Consider the following 15,799-nt stretch of genomic DNA (forward strand, 5'->3'; position numbering starts at 1 on the left):
GAGACGGTCAGAGAGGTGCTTGAAAACAATCTGTAAAACATAACCTATGCAACATTTTGACAAAACAACCATGGAGAGCACAAGGAAGTGATTTAATTATATAAAACAAATTATAATATGAACCCTTTAAAAGGTACCGTAGGGCTGGAAAAGTAATCAAATTGTACCGTATTTTCCGGACTATAAGGCGCACTTAATTTATTTTATTTTTTTATAAAAACTCGACAGTGCGCCTTATAACCTGGTACGCCTAATGTAAGGAATATGTTTAGTTGAGCTTACCCACCTCGAAGCAATTTTATTTGGTACATGGTGAAATGATCCCACGATAGTTAGAACACACCCTCCTCAGCCTTCCCGGTAAGGTCTATTCGGGTGTGCTGGAGAGGAGGCTACGCCGGATAGTCGAACCTCGGATTCAGGAGGAACAGTGTGGTTTTCGTCCTGGTCGTGGAACTGTGGACCAGCTCTATACTCTCGGCAGGGTCCTTGAGGGTGCATGGGAGTTTGCCCAACCAGTCTACATGTGTTTTGTGGACTTGGAGAAGGCATTCGACCGTGTCCCTCGGGAAGTCCTGTGGGGAGTGCTCAGAGAGTATGGGGTATCGGACTGTCTGATTGTGGCGGTCCGTTCCCTGTATGATCAGTGCCAAAGTTTGGTCCGCATCGCCGGCAGTAAGTCGGACACGTTTCCAGTGAGGGTTGGACTCCACCAAGGCTGCCCTTTGTCACCCATTCTGTTCATAACTTTTATGGACAGAATTTCTAGGTGCAGTCAAGGCGTTGAGGGGATCTGGTTTGGTGGCTGCAGGATTAGGTCTCTGCTTTTTGCAGATGATGTGGTCCTGATGGCTTCATCTAGCCAGGATCTTCAGCTCTCACTGGATCGGTTCGCAGCCGAGTGTGAAGCGACTGGGATGAGAATCAGCACCTCCAAGTCCGAGTCCATGGTTCTCGCCCGGAAAAGGGTGGAGTGCCATCTCCGGGTTGCGAAGGAGACCCTTCCCCAAGTGGAGGAGTTCAAGTAACTTGGAGTCTTGTTCACGATTGGGGGAGGAGTGGATCGTGAGATCGACAGGCGGATCGGTGCGGCGTCTTCAGTAATGCGGACGCTGTATCGATCCGTTGTGGTGAAGAAGGAGCAGAGCCGGAAGGCAAAGCTCTCAATTTACCGGTCGATCTACGTTCCCATCCTCACCTATGGTCATAAGCTTTGGGTTATGACCGATAGGACAAGATCACGGGTACAAGCGGCCGAAATGAGTTTCCTCCGCCGGGTGGCGGGGCTCTCCCTTAGAGATAGGGTGAGAAGCTCTGCCATCCGGGGGGAGCTCAAAGTAAAGCCGCTGCTCCTCCACATCGAGAGGAGCCAGTTGAGGTGGTTCGGGCATCTGGTCAGGATGCCACCCGAACGCCTCCCTAGGGAGGTGTTTAGGGCACGTCCGACCGGTAGGAGGCCACGGGGAAGACCCAGGACACGTTGGGAAGACTGTCTCCCGGCTGGCCTGGGAACGCCTCGGGATCCCCCGGGAAGAGCTGGACGAAGTGGCTGGGGAGAGGGAAGTCTGGGTTTCCCTGCTTAGGCTGCTGCTCCCGCGACCCGACCTCGGATAAGCGGAAGAAGATGGATGGATGGATGGATGGTGAAATGATAAGTGTGACCAGTAGATGTCAGTCAAACATAAGAGATAAGTGTAGGCTGCATTATGATAGCAATATGACTCAAGTAAACAACACCAACATTGTATATGTTCCATTGAAAATATAGAACATTACACACAGCGCTCAAAAATACATCAAAATGTTTAGTATGACTTTGGTAAGCTATGAAGCCGCACCAAGTATTATTATGGTGTGTGTATAAGGTAAGGTATATTATCTGCTGTTTTGTTTCGCAATATTATGCAAAAGCAACTTTTCTTACCTTCTAGTACCTGCTGATCTGTATTTGGGATCTGCATAAGTCCTGAAAAATTGCGTGCTTCCACCTTTGTTGTCCGTGTCAAGAGCCGCAGGTTTCTGACCCCCGCTCTGGACCATGTGTACATGAATGCTTAAATGTGTCGCTGTTGGCATTTGGGATCAAAAGTAGATCTAGTTCTAATGTTCATTTTCATTACCTATTGCAAAGTTGTCACAAAACACATTTTATTGAGAGCCACATGGCAGTAGTGACTGCCCACAGAGGGCCACTGTACAGTGAATATTTATACATTTTAATGTATGATTGCCTCATGCTATCATTGCACAGTTGCCTAGTGTTTGCAATTGATTATTAATTGTTTCATGCACAAAACAATGCAAACTTTGAAACCATAAGTCAGGTTGACAGGCAGCTATTTTATTTTGTTTTAACACAATTTGGGACTACATATAGAGTACGTGCCAAAAGTTTGGACACACCTTGTCCTCATTCAATGTGTTTTCTTTATTTTCATGACTATTTACATTGTAGATTGTCATGTGTAAAAAAAGGTGAAATACCAGAAAACATGTTTTGTATTTTAGTATCTTCAAAATAGCCACCCTTTGCTCTGATTACTGCTTTGTACACTCTTGGCATTCTCTCCATGAGCTTCAAGCACACCTGTGAAGTGAAAACCATTTCAGGTGACTACCTCTTGAAGCACTGGAGAGAATGCCAAGAGTGTGCAAAGCAGTAATCAGAGCAAAGGGTGGCTATTTTGAAGAAACTAGAATCAATCAATCAATGTTTATTTATATAGCCCTAAATCACAAGTGTCTCAAAGGGCTGTACAAGCCACAACGACATCCTCGGTACAGAGCCTACATACGGGCAAGGAAAAACTCACCCCAGTGGGACGTCGGTGAATGACTATGAGAAACCTTGGAGAGGACCGCATATGTGGGTAACCCCCCCCCCCCCCCCCCCCCCTCTAGGGGAGACCGAAAGCAATGGATGTCGAGTGGGTCTGACATAACATTGTGAAAGTCCAGTCCACAGTGGATCCAACACATCAGCGAGAGTCCAGTCCACAGCGGGGCCAGCAGGAAACCATCCCGAGCGGAGACGGGTCAGCAGCGCAGAGATGTCCCCAACCGATGCACAGGCTAGTGGTCCACCCGGGGTCCCGACTCTGGACAGCCAGCACTTCATCCATGGCCACCGGACCTATGCAACTCCCCCTCGCAAGGGACAGGGGAGAAGAGGAGAGAAGAAAAGAAACGGCAGATCAACTGGTCTAAAAAAGGGGGGTCTATTTAAAGGCTAGATTATACAAATGAGTTTTAAGATGGGACTTAAATGCTTCTACTGAGGTAGCATCTCTAACTGTTACCGGGAGGGCATTCCAGAGTACTGGAGCCCGAATAGAAAACGCTCTATAGCCCGCAGACTTTCTTTTGGCTCTGGGAATCACTAATAAGCCGGAGTTCTTTGAACGCAGATTTCTTGTCGGGACATATGGTACAATACAATCGGCGAGATAGGCTGGAGCTAAACCGTGTAGTGTGTTATACGTAAGTAGTAAAACCTTAAAGTCGCATCTTAAGTGCACAGGAAGCCAGTGCAGGTGAGCCAGTATAGGCGTAATATGATCAAACTTTCTTGTTTTTGTCAAAAGCCTTGCAGCCGCATTTTGTACCAACTGTAATCTTTTAATGCTAGACATAGGGAGACCCGAAAATAATACGTTACAGTAATCGAGACGAGACGTAACGAACGCATGAATAATGATCTCAGCGTCGCTAGTGGACAAGATGGAATGAATTTTAGCGATATTACGGAGATGAAAGAAGGCCGTTTTAGTAACACTCTTAATGTGTGACTCAAACGAGAGAGTTGGGTCGAAGATAATACCCAGATTCTTTACCGAGTCGCCTTGTGTAATTGTTTGGTTGTCAAATGTTAAGGTGGTATTATTAAATAGATGTTGGTGTCTAGCAGGACCGATAATCAGCATTTCCGTTTTCTTAGCGTTGAGTTGCAAAAAGTTAGCGGACATCCATTGTTTAATTTCATTAAGACACGCCTCCAGCTGACTACAATCCGGCGTGTTGGTCAGCTTTAGGGGCATGTAGAGTTGGGTGTCATCAGCATAACAGTGAAAGCTAACACCGTACTTGCGTATGATGTCACCCAGCGGCAGCATGTAAATACTAAAGAGTGCAGGGCCAAGAACCGAACCCTGGGGAACTCCGCACGTTACCTTGACATAGTCCGAGGTCACATTGTTATGGGAGACGCACTGCATCCTGTCAGTAAGATAAGAGTTAAACCAAGACAAGGCTAAGTCTGACATACCAATACGTGTTTTGATACGCTCTAATAAAATATTATGATCGACGGTATCGAAAGCGGCGCTAAGATCAAGAAGCAGCAACATAGATGACGCATCAGAATCCATCGTTAGCAATGGATCATTAGTCATTTTTGCGAGGGCTGTCTCCGTAGAGTGATTTGCCCTGAAACCGGATTGAAAAGGTTCACAGAGATTGTTAGTCACTAAGTGTTCATTTAGCTGCTGTGCAACAATTTTTTCGAGAATTTTGGAAATAAACGGAAGGTGGGAGACCGGTCGGTAGTTTACCATGAGGTCAGGATCGAGGTTAGGTCTTTTGAGCAGAGGATGAATAACCGCTTTTTTGAATGCTAGGGGAACAGTGCCAGAGGAAATGGATAAGTTTATAATATTTAACACTGATGGACCTAATAATACAAACAGTTCCTTGATAAGTTTCCCAGGAAGTGGGTCAAGTAAACATGTTGTTTGTTTTATCCCACTTACACGCTGTAATAATTCCTCTAATGTTATTTCATCAAAAATAGAGAGACTATTTTGGAGGGCAGTGTCCGTCGTATATACAGTCGTATTTGTGTTAATAGAACCCAGTTGTAGCTGGGATGCGTTGTCTTTAATCTCCTTTCTAATGAGTTCAATTTTCTTATTAAAGAAATTCATAAAATCATCTGCCGAGTGGGTGGAGCTACTGGGAGGAGTCCCTTGTTGGGTTAGCGATGCTACTGTACTAAACAGAAATTTAGGATCGTTTTTGTTGAGGCGGATGAGATTTGAGTAGTATTTAGCTTTAGCTGAGGTAAGCATGCGTTTATAAGTTATTAAACTATCACTCCATGCTTGATGGAAAACCTCAAGTTAAATAGTTAGAATATAAAACATGTTTTCAGTTATTTTTTTTGTTAAGTACATAACTCCACATGTGTTCATTCATAGTTTTGATGTGACAATCTACAATGTAAATAGTCATGAAAATAAAGAAAACTCATTGAATGAGAAGGTGTGTCCAAACTTTTGGCCTGTACTGTATATGAATATGTTTTTGTTTTTTTCATGATCAGATAATATCAAAGTTTAAAAGTTATGCAATTGTATGCAATCCATACAATTCCTCTGTCAAAATGTAAATTACAAATACATTTAGTATGAAAGATGAAGTACTTTATTGACACACATTATTTCCAGGCTTTGGTGGACCACATAAAATGATGTGGCAGGCCAGATCTGGTTCAGAGAGAATTAAGAGGATGGAAAATATGTCCGGAAAGCAAAATATATGCAAAATGTTGACCAGCATTACAAGGTATGTAGACCACAAGGAGATAATTTAAATGTAGATTAAAAAAAAAATCATACTATGATCCTGCTATTGAAATATCTTTTATATTACAACGGCAAAAGACCAACTGCAAAAACATGCACTAGTCAAAATTGCCTATATGGTCTGATGGTCTGGTCCGAAATGATCTCCTGAGCATCCCTGACCTATACCATTGTCGGCCGCTTTAACACTTTGAACTAAAACTGCTCGCTCTTTTTATTTTTCTAATGGTCTTCTATATTCCACACTACAAGATGGATAGGATAGAAGACTTTTCATCCACACATTTCTTTAAGATCTATGATGCTTTCTAGCATGTGCTGGTATCAGATGCCAGCGACCATGACGGAGCGTTTTAATGACTTAAAGCAACAAACATCAGGCTGCAGGCTGCCATTTGTTGGGAATTTGACCATTTTTGGAAAAGCAGTTTGTGCTTTAGGTCATTGTGAGTGTTTTTGCCCTTAGTGACACTTCTGCTACTTCCTGATTCAGTCAAGACTGTGGACTGATATTATAGTTCACAAACGATGTGGTTTGTGGTAATCTGTGTGATGTCTTATTTTTTTTTTTAGTCTTAAATCATTTAATTCTCACTTTTACTTGACTAAGATTTGTACATAACAAAATCTATTGAAATAGTAGACAATTGTCATATTTTGGGGTTAGTCAGATGACAGCATATTGAACAGAGGAACATTTTTGGGAAGGTGTACTGTTAAAACACCTTTTCTTCTCCATATCTTTCTATACACCGTATTTTCCAGACCATAGGGCGCACCGGATTAAAAGGCGCACTGCCGATGAGCGGGTCTCGTCAGGTCTATTTTCATACAAAAGTGCAACAAAGCGGGAAAAAAACGTCCGACCGGAACTCTCTAATAACTAAAGTTCCTTGGGTGAATAATTTAACTCACTACACCGGTATGTTTTATCGCTTTCATGGTGAGTTTACTGACAGGTATAAGTAAGAACTTTACACTACTTTATATTCAAAATGGCAACAGTGAAGGATGAATGTCACATAACAAGAAGATAGAGGAAAAGAAGAAGTTTATCGACCTCGGTGTCAGCACGAACTACAAAGGCGGAAGCGCGCAAATTGTCAGGATTTATGCAGATCCCAAATACAGAACAGCAGGTGCCAGAAGGTAAGAAAAGTCTATTTTGCACAATATTGCGAAACAAAACGCCAGTTAATCTGTCTTACCTTATACACACACCATAATAAACCCCGGCCGAGTCATACCAAAGACTATAAAAATGGGACCCAATGCCTCCCTGCTTGACACTCCGCATCAAAGGTTGGAATTGGGGGTTAAATCACCAAAAATGATTCCCGGGTGCGGCCACCGCTGCTGCTCACTGCTCCCCTCACCTCCCAGGGGGTGATTGATTGATTGATTGATTGAAACATTTATTAGTAGATTGCACAGTACAGTACATATTCTGTACAATTGACCACTAAATGGTAACACCCGAATACGTTTTTCAACTTGTTTAAGTCCACGTTAATCAATTCATGGTAAAGGTGATGGGTCAAATGCAGAGAATAATTTTGCCACACCTGGTGTGTGTGTGTGACTATCATTGGTATTTAACTTTAATCATACTCCTATGTTGGAACATCAAGCGGTGTGGCTTCATAGCTTACCAAAGTCATACTAAAACATTTTGATAGATTTTTTTTTTATTTTATTTATTTTTTTAATAATGTCCTGCCCAGCTTCTCGGGCAAATCATATAGCAGATGTAGATGCCCATATCGGCTGTTCAGATTTACTTTACAAAAGAGAAGTGTAGGATACTTCTCTTGTTGCCTTACTTGTATTTTGACTTTATTAAATGTATTTATATTATCATTTGGTGCAGCTGGGCCGGAGCAGGAGGGGATAGAAAGAAAGAAAAAGGAAGACAGAGGGGGGAATTGTGGGGGACAAGAGGGGGATTAGACAGAGAGACAAAAACAACAACAGCAAACACAACAACAACAACAACAGAGCAACATCAGCAAATACGACATGTACAAATATGATGGTAAAAGTAATAGCAAATAAGCAGTTAGCTAAAATTTAAAAAAAATACAGAAATGACAATGAGCATTATTACACTAAAAATGGAGCAATATGAATACCAATAGAAATAGTGCTATTGATAATAAACAATACCAATACTTTACCTTTATTATCAACAATACAATTGTTCAAATGCAACAATACATATACGTAATAATAACTTGAGATACGAAAGAATGCAGAAAAATGGAGGGGAAGAAAGAGAAGCAACCTGCATTAACCTTGTAGATTGTTATAGTAACAATAGGTTAAGCTTTGTCAGTGTGCCATGTGTTATACCCAGTTTACCCTAGGGCAACAACGTTAATATATGTTTGATGAAACGTGATTATGTGCATGAGTGTATGTGTGCATATGTACTTGTATATGTACAGTATGTGTATATGTGTGCTTGTACAGTGAATGTATATGTACAGTATGTGTATATGTGTGCACAGCGAATGTATATATACAGTATGTGTATACAGTATGTGTGTTTGAACAGTGAATGTATATGTACAGTATGTGTATATGTGTGTTTGTACAGTGAATGTATATGTACAGTATATGTATGTGTGTGTTTGTACAGTGAATGTATATGTGTAGTATGTGTATGTGTGTGTTTGTACAGTGAGTGTATATGTACAGTATGTATATATGTATGTTTTTACAGTGAATGTATATGTACAGTATGTGTATACAGTATGTTTGTATAATGAATGTGCGTGTGGATGTACGAACTTTGAGTGTGTAAATATGTACTGTATTTATTTGTATATGTATGTGGGAGCGTAGGTATCTATGTATGTCTGTATGTATGTGTGTGAGTATATGTGAATTTGCATGTACAATACATTTGACTCCCAGTGTGTGCGGAAGCCAGAGTACGGCCCCAGCCTCCCCGAGAGCCCATCCCACAAACAGTAGGTGTGGTGCCCAGGGAACCAGGGGCCACCGCCCCCACGCAGCCAAGCCGGACAGCGACAGGAACCCCAGAGCCTGGCCCACCGCGCCGCCCACAAGGGCCAGCAGCAGGCCGCAGACAGACGCACCCGGCAGAGGACACAGCACGAGAAAAGCAGGGGGCAGCCAGACCCCAAGCCAGCGAGAGACCACACCCCACACGGACAGAAAGGCGGGACGCCCCGCCCGAGGGGCCCGGAGACCCCCCGCAACCGGACGGGAAGACCGCCCCCGCCCCACCGGCAACAGGGCCCCCACGAGCCCCCCTCCACCCCCGGAGAGCGCGGCGAGGCCAGCCCACGGCCACCCCACGGCCACCCCACCCAAGCCGGCCGCCACAGGACCACCCAGCACGGGGCCACAGGAACCACCCACCCCACCCGCAGGGACCCCAACGATGGAGATGGAACAACCAGAAACCGCCCCGCCGAGTCCCCCCCCTGAGGTAGGGGAAATAAATAAATAAAATAAATAAATACATAATAATAATATTAATAAAATATATTAAAAAATAATAATAAATACATAATTAAATCTATTTATAAAAAGAAAAAAAAAGAAAAAAGAAAATTAAAAGAAGATCACAGACATGCTGACACACAAGGTCGCTACCCCAACAACTGGCCGACTCGCAGCACCTCGGAATACCCTGCAGCATAGATTTTTGAGCGCCGTGTGTAATGTTCTATATTTTCAATGGAACATATACAATTTTTGTGTTGTTTACTTGAGTCATATTGCAGTCGACACGCATCTCTAATGTGTGACCGCCATCATATTGCAGTCTACACGTATCTCTTATGTGTGACTGCCATCTACTGGTCACACTCATCATTTCACCATTTACCAAATAAAATAGCTTCGAGGTCGGTAAGCACAACCAACATTATTCTGTTCATTAAGCGCAGCGGGTTATAAGGCGCACTGTCGAGTTTTGAAAAAATTAAAGGATTTTAAGTGCGCCTTACAGTCCGAAAAATACGGTAAACACTTAATGCCTGCCTGTTAGGGAGGCCCAATGGTGTGGAAAAAGAGCCGGGAATTGTGTCCTCTACGTGCGCCCGTCTCTTTATAATGATAAAAGCTCTGTGGGTGAAGAAGCCAGTAAAATCACCCGAGGGAGCTTTTTCCGCCTTTTTCACCGGCATTTCTCGAGCAACCTCCCACCTCTTACGACTGCATCTCTAGCAGTTTTATGTCTCTGTCTGTCTCCGACTAGTTCTCTCATCCCCTGCACTCTTTACACAGAGATGTATACGTGCACCTCCTCCATTGCTATTCCTGTGAGGAGCAGACTGGTCTGGCGGTGTCGTGGTTTATGTCCATGAACTCAGTAACACCGTCGCCGCTGCTGCATTACGCCACACCAGCATTGCCACATGCAGCTAGTAAAATGTATGCTTTCCTGCTCAATATGTGCACACTAAAACTTATAGTTGGCTTTATTGCTTATCCTGTTGAGGGTCACGGGGAAGACTTAAGCTGCTTTTCCTCTACAGCAGACCTGGGCAAATTAAGGCCCGGGGGCCACATACGGCCCGTTAAGATTTTCAATCTGGCCCTCCGGACATTCCCAAGTCATTTATTTAGATGTTTAAGATGTAAAGTATAGCTGCCATTATGATGTGCAGTGATGTTTTCTAATGACCGTAAGTCTTCAACTATACCGGGGGTCGGCAACCCGCGGCTCTAGAGCCGCATGCGGCTCTTTAGCGCCGCCCTAGTGGCTCTCTGGAGATTTTTCAAAAATGTATGAAGAATGGAAAAAGATGAGGGGAAAAAATGTATTTTTTTGTTTTAGTATGGTTTCTGTAGGAGGACAAACATGACACAAACCTCCCTAATTGTTATAAATCACACTGTTTATATTAAATATGCTTCACTCATTCGAGTATTTGGCGAGCGCCGTTTTATCCTACTTATTTTGGCGGTCCTTGAACTCACCGTATGGTTTGTTTACATATATACATTTCTCCGACTTTCTAGGACGTGTTTTATGCCACTTTTTCTGTCTCATTTTGTCCACCACACTTTTAACGTCGTGCGTGAGTGCACAAAGGTGAGTTTTGTTGATGTTATTGACTTGTGTGGAGTGCTAATCAGACATATTTAGTCACTGCATGACTGCAAGCTAATCGATGCTAACATGCTATTTAGGCTAGCGATATGTACATATTGCATCATTATGCCTCATTTGTAGCTATATTTGAGCTCATTTAGTTTCATTTAAGTCCTCTTAATTAAATTTATATCTCATGACACATGTAATATGGCTTTTAATTTTTTGCGGCTCCAGACAGATTTTTTTTTGTATTTTTGGTCCAATATGGCTCTTTCAACATTTTGGGTTGCCGACCCCTGAACTATACTAAGTCTTGGAACCTGCATGATATACTAGTTACTATGGTCATCTAATTAGTTACTATGGTCAGCTAATTAGTTACTATGGTCATCTAATTAGTTACTATGGTGATGTAAGTCACAGCAGCTCAGACGAGGCACCAAGCAGTGTGGGTGGGGAGCGTTTCCACAGAGTGTTTCCAGAGTCTGAAATGTGGGTGTCAGGGACAGACGTGGAAGGAGATTTTTACAACAAAGTTCTAAGGCTTAGTGATGTATCACATATATCAGATCGTAGGTGGGTTTTTTTTAACCCTTTGCGTTCATATTTCGCTGTGTTTGTTGCATTTTGTTGCATTTCGCTTGATTCTAAAATATGTCGATCGAAAGGGTGTGTGACGTTCATATGTTGTCAATATTCAGTGTTTTATCCTTCATGGTTAATATTGTAAATCCCACATTCTTTAGTTTCATGTACATTCTGGGTGTCTCATTCAGTAAAAAAATATAAAATTCCATTCCCTTTTTTAAGGCGGTCTGTCATAACATATTTAGCATTCAATCAGACATTATTGTGAGGTTTTGTATTATTGTTCCTAAACATATATATACCTGCCGCTAGACACATTTTTTTCTCTAAATTTGGCCCCCGAATCAAAATAATTGCTCATGCCTGCCCTAAATGGATAGTCACCAACCTACCGAGTCCGAGATCCCTGGTCCCAACCCCTTTGATAAAGCAAGACATTCCACTAATCAACCCTGATAAGGCACACCTGTGAAGTGCAAACCATGTCAGGTGACTACCTCTTGAAGCTCATGGAGAGAATGCCAAAAGTGTGCAAAGCAGTAATCAGAGCAAAGGGTGGCTATTTTGAAGAAACCAGAATATAAAACATGTTTTCAGTTATTTCACCTTCTTTTTTGTTAAGTACATAACTCCACATGTGTTCATTCATAGTTTTGATATGACAATCTACAATGTAAATATTCATGAAAATAAAGAAAACACATTGAATGAGAAGGCGTGTCCAAACTTTTGGCCTGTACTGTATATGTTTACCTGTGCTAAGCCTGGGGTTCCAGACCACCAAAACGTAATAGTATGATCCTGCCAAGTATGGCCCACTTAGCGACTGGGGAAGTTGTTTGGTGACAACAAACAGCTTCTCAAGCTATTTTCTACCGCTTGTCCCTTTCGGCGTTGCGGGCGGTGCTGGAGCCTATCTCAGCTGCATTCGGGCGGAAGGCGGGGTTCACCCTGGACAAGTCACCACCTCATCACAGGGCCAACACAGATAGACAGACAACAATTCACACTCACATTCACACACTATGGACCATTTAGTGTTGCCAATCAACCTATCCCCAGGTGCATGTCTTTGGAGGTGGGAGGGGCCTATCCCCAGGTGCATGTCTTTGGAGGTGGGAGGAGTCTATCCCCAGGTGCATGTCTTTGGAAGTGGGAGGAGCCTATCCCCAGGTGCATGTCTTTGGAGGTGGTAGGAGCCTATCCCCAGGTGCATGTCTTTGGAGGTGGTAGAAGCCTATCCCCAGGTGCATGTCTTTGGAGGTGGTAGGAGCCTATCCCCAGGTGCATGTCTTTGGAGGTGGTAGAAGCCTATCCCCAGGTACATGTCTGTGGAGGTGGTAGGAGCCTATCCCCAGGTGCATGTCTTTGGAGGTGGTAGGAGCCTATCCCCAGGTGCATGTCTTTGGAGGTGGTAGGAGCCTATCCCCAGGTGCATGTCTTTGGAGGTGGGAGGAAGCCGGAGTACCCGGAGGGAACCCATGCAGTCATGGGGAGAACATGCAAATTCCACACAGCCCGGGATTGAACTCAGGGCTTTCGTATTGTGAGGCACATGCACTAACCCCGGTCCCACCTGGTGGACAAGTTATGTGGCTTAATTGCTGCACAGACTGGTTCTCCGGCTCCCTTCCACCCGTGCCTTCCCCCGCTGTCTGGCTACCCTCCCTGCGGTTTTTCACGGCGAGAGCACAGTCTGCTGACCTCTGCCAAGTCCTGCCTCCACCCACTTCAAGCTGCTCAGTGGCCTTGTGTTTAGAGTGTCCGCCCTGAGTTCGGTAGGTCGTGAGTTCAAACCCCGGCCGAGTCATACCAAAGACTATAAAAATGGGACCCATTACCCTGCTTGGCACTCAGCATCAAGGGGTAGAATTGGGGGTTAATTCACCAAAATGATTCCCGGGCGCGGCCACCGCTGCTGCTCACTGCTCCCCTCACCTCCCAGGGGGTGGAACTAGGGGATGGGTCAAATGCAGAGAGTAATTCCACCACACCTAGTGTGTGTGTGACTATCATTGGTACTTTAACTTTGACTCTTTTTGTTACTTGTGGGACTACTTTAGAAACTTCTGGAATCCGTCTTTTGATGAGGGGCTACTGTTTTGACTAGGGATGGGCGATACCACACTTTTAGGATTCGATACGATACCGATACTTTTTCTTGCATTTTCATCGATACTGATACCGATACCGATACCAATAATTTCTTATTGGCAAATTTTGTCAGTCAAAAATATTATTACTATTGTTATTATTTAAGACAAATCACAAGACAAATACAGACCATTTATACCACATTTATTATGGTCAATATATAATAAAAGTAAAATTAAAATAAATAACATAAATATGAAAAATAAATCAAATATTATATACAATAACTATATATTATATATAATAATAATTACATATTAGGGCTTTCCAATTAACAGTCAAATCCGAATTGCAAGAAGCTGCAGTTATTTTTTAAAGTTTGTGATATAATTAGCAATTAATGAAATATGAAATAGGCTAATGTTTTCGAAATGTAAGAAATCATGTTACAGATTAAAACCAAAATCACATTCAATCATATATTCAACTTGGAAAAAAATAAAACTGTAATGCAAAGATGAAGAATCTCCAAATTGTATCTCTTTCTTATCTTGTTTTAAATACTCAAGCAATTTTCAACTAACAGTAAATTCTCCTGTGTGGAAATTATTTGAATTTAGGATAATCATTTAAACAAAAATATTCAGTAAACATTACTAAAAAAAAAAAAAACAATGCCTGTTTTAAGTCAACAATTGGACAACACTGGATATGCCTGGCTGCATCGCTGCCGGCTGGCTGTGTGTGTGTGTTGCACGTTGACGACGCTCATTCGCTGTCTCCTGTCACGTGACTGGGCCAGCTCTATACTCTGCCAGGTACAGGGGTGTCCCAGCACATAGTAAGTTAAGTAAGTCATCAAAAACATCTGAAAGTGATGTTTGCACCCCTCACACGCCGTTTTTTGGTTTATATCGATACTTTTTTCAGAAAAGTGATGCCAAATGAGTAGCGTGTGAGTATCGATATATCGATACCACAGGATCGATACGCACATCCCTAGTCTTGACTGTCATGACAGGTTTAAACTCTATTTATTTTACTGTGTTTGGTATTGTTTCCTTTCCTGCGCTCTTGTTTTCAGTTGTACTTACTAGTTTGCGCCCACTACTCCTCTGGTTTGAGCAACGTCTCTCGCACCTGTCTGTGATTGGCAATAGAGACACACCTGTGCCTAATAGCCAATCAGTAATCTATTTAAGGCAGCCTTGTCAGAAGGACGAGGCGGTATCATTTTTGTGATCACTTAGTTTTGCCTGCTCATTGTGTTTTGCTTCTATGCATTCTTTGTTTTGGCTGTGCCTCTGATTAAATGTTTACCTGCGGTCTTTGCATCTTCGGGTTCCAGGCAAGCAGGACGTAACAGATTGTCTGGAAGTTTCCTTTTGCTAGTTAAAAGGGCTGCAAAAAAAAAAAAGATATTTTGATAGTCGACTAATCATCGACTATTTTAACTATTATTTAACAAATCGGGTTATTAAGTGTTGTGTACACCTTTTCAGTGGCTGTAATTTAGCCATTGGCTTTTACATTCAACTTGACATATTTTTAGGCATGTTTTAACAAACAATAAAGGTAAATGTTAAATGGGTCATACTTGTATAGCGCTTTTCTACCTTCAAGGTACTCAAAGGCCCTAACCACAACCCATCAGGAGCAAGGGTGAAGTGTCTTGCTCAAGGACGAGGTTGGTAGAAGGTGGGGATCGAACCAGGAACCCTCAAGTTGCTGGCACGGCCCCTCTCCCAACAGTGCCACGCCGTGGGTGACTACTTCTTTTACACATGATACAAGACCGTTATGAAATTAATACAACTCTTAAACTTTTGTCCATTTAGAAGCAAAGAAGCTGATAAAACAAATTATGTGTTTTGAATGTAAACAAAGGAGTCAAAGTAGCAACAAAAACAAAACCACACCAAAGCTATCTAGCTTCCTCAAGAGGAAAAGTAAAACATTTTGTAATGAATACAATGTGTTTAGAAAGCTTTAACAAAGCTAAAATGATAGTTAAAGCTATTTTTTCACACAACGTTGTCTCTTTTTTGATAGCTAGCTAGCTAACAAGCTAACTATCTTACCTCCGGATGTCCGACATGCCTCCGCTTTAAATGCTGCCGCGTTACAGACGTAGTGCCATGAAAAGCAAGCTTCTCTTTGCAAATTGAGCAAGTTATTTTTGTCTTCAATGTCATATTTTGATGTCTGTGTCTCTGCCCGTTACTTGGTAGTCACCGCTCGCGCTGACAGGCTCATATTAGTTTCCTTCCGGAAAACCTGAATCGACTTTTATCGGCAAATGAATTTGTCCGTGACACATTTTATTAAAAAATTTTTTTGGACAATATTAACAAATAGTTACACATATATTAATTACTGTGATTTCTAAACGCAAGATGTTCACTATGTATTCACGCATGGATAGTGAATTTACTGCAGCCTTTACAGATTTTATTGT

General features: G+C 42.5%; 1 protein-coding gene across 7 annotated transcripts in view; it reads left to right on the forward strand.

The window, feature by feature from the left end:
- The window catches only part of LOC133658367 (muscleblind-like protein 1), a 201,017-nt gene that overhangs the window by 29,779 nt on the left and 155,439 nt on the right, over positions 1 to 15,799 (forward strand). Inside the window, exon 1 of one of the 7 annotated variants that reach the window (XM_062060300.1) lies at positions 10,541 to 10,656. The exons of the other annotated variants lie outside the window; for them this stretch is intronic. The gene's annotated coding sequence lies outside the window, so the exon portion shown is untranslated. Of the gene's footprint in view, positions 1 to 10,540; positions 10,657 to 15,799 lie in introns of those variants that run through there. 7 annotated transcript variants of the gene reach the window in all.

This window comes from Entelurus aequoreus, linkage group LG10 (genome assembly GCF_033978785.1).
Source record: "Entelurus aequoreus isolate RoL-2023_Sb linkage group LG10, RoL_Eaeq_v1.1, whole genome shotgun sequence".
NCBI lineage: Eukaryota > Metazoa > Chordata > Actinopteri > Syngnathiformes > Syngnathidae > Entelurus > Entelurus aequoreus.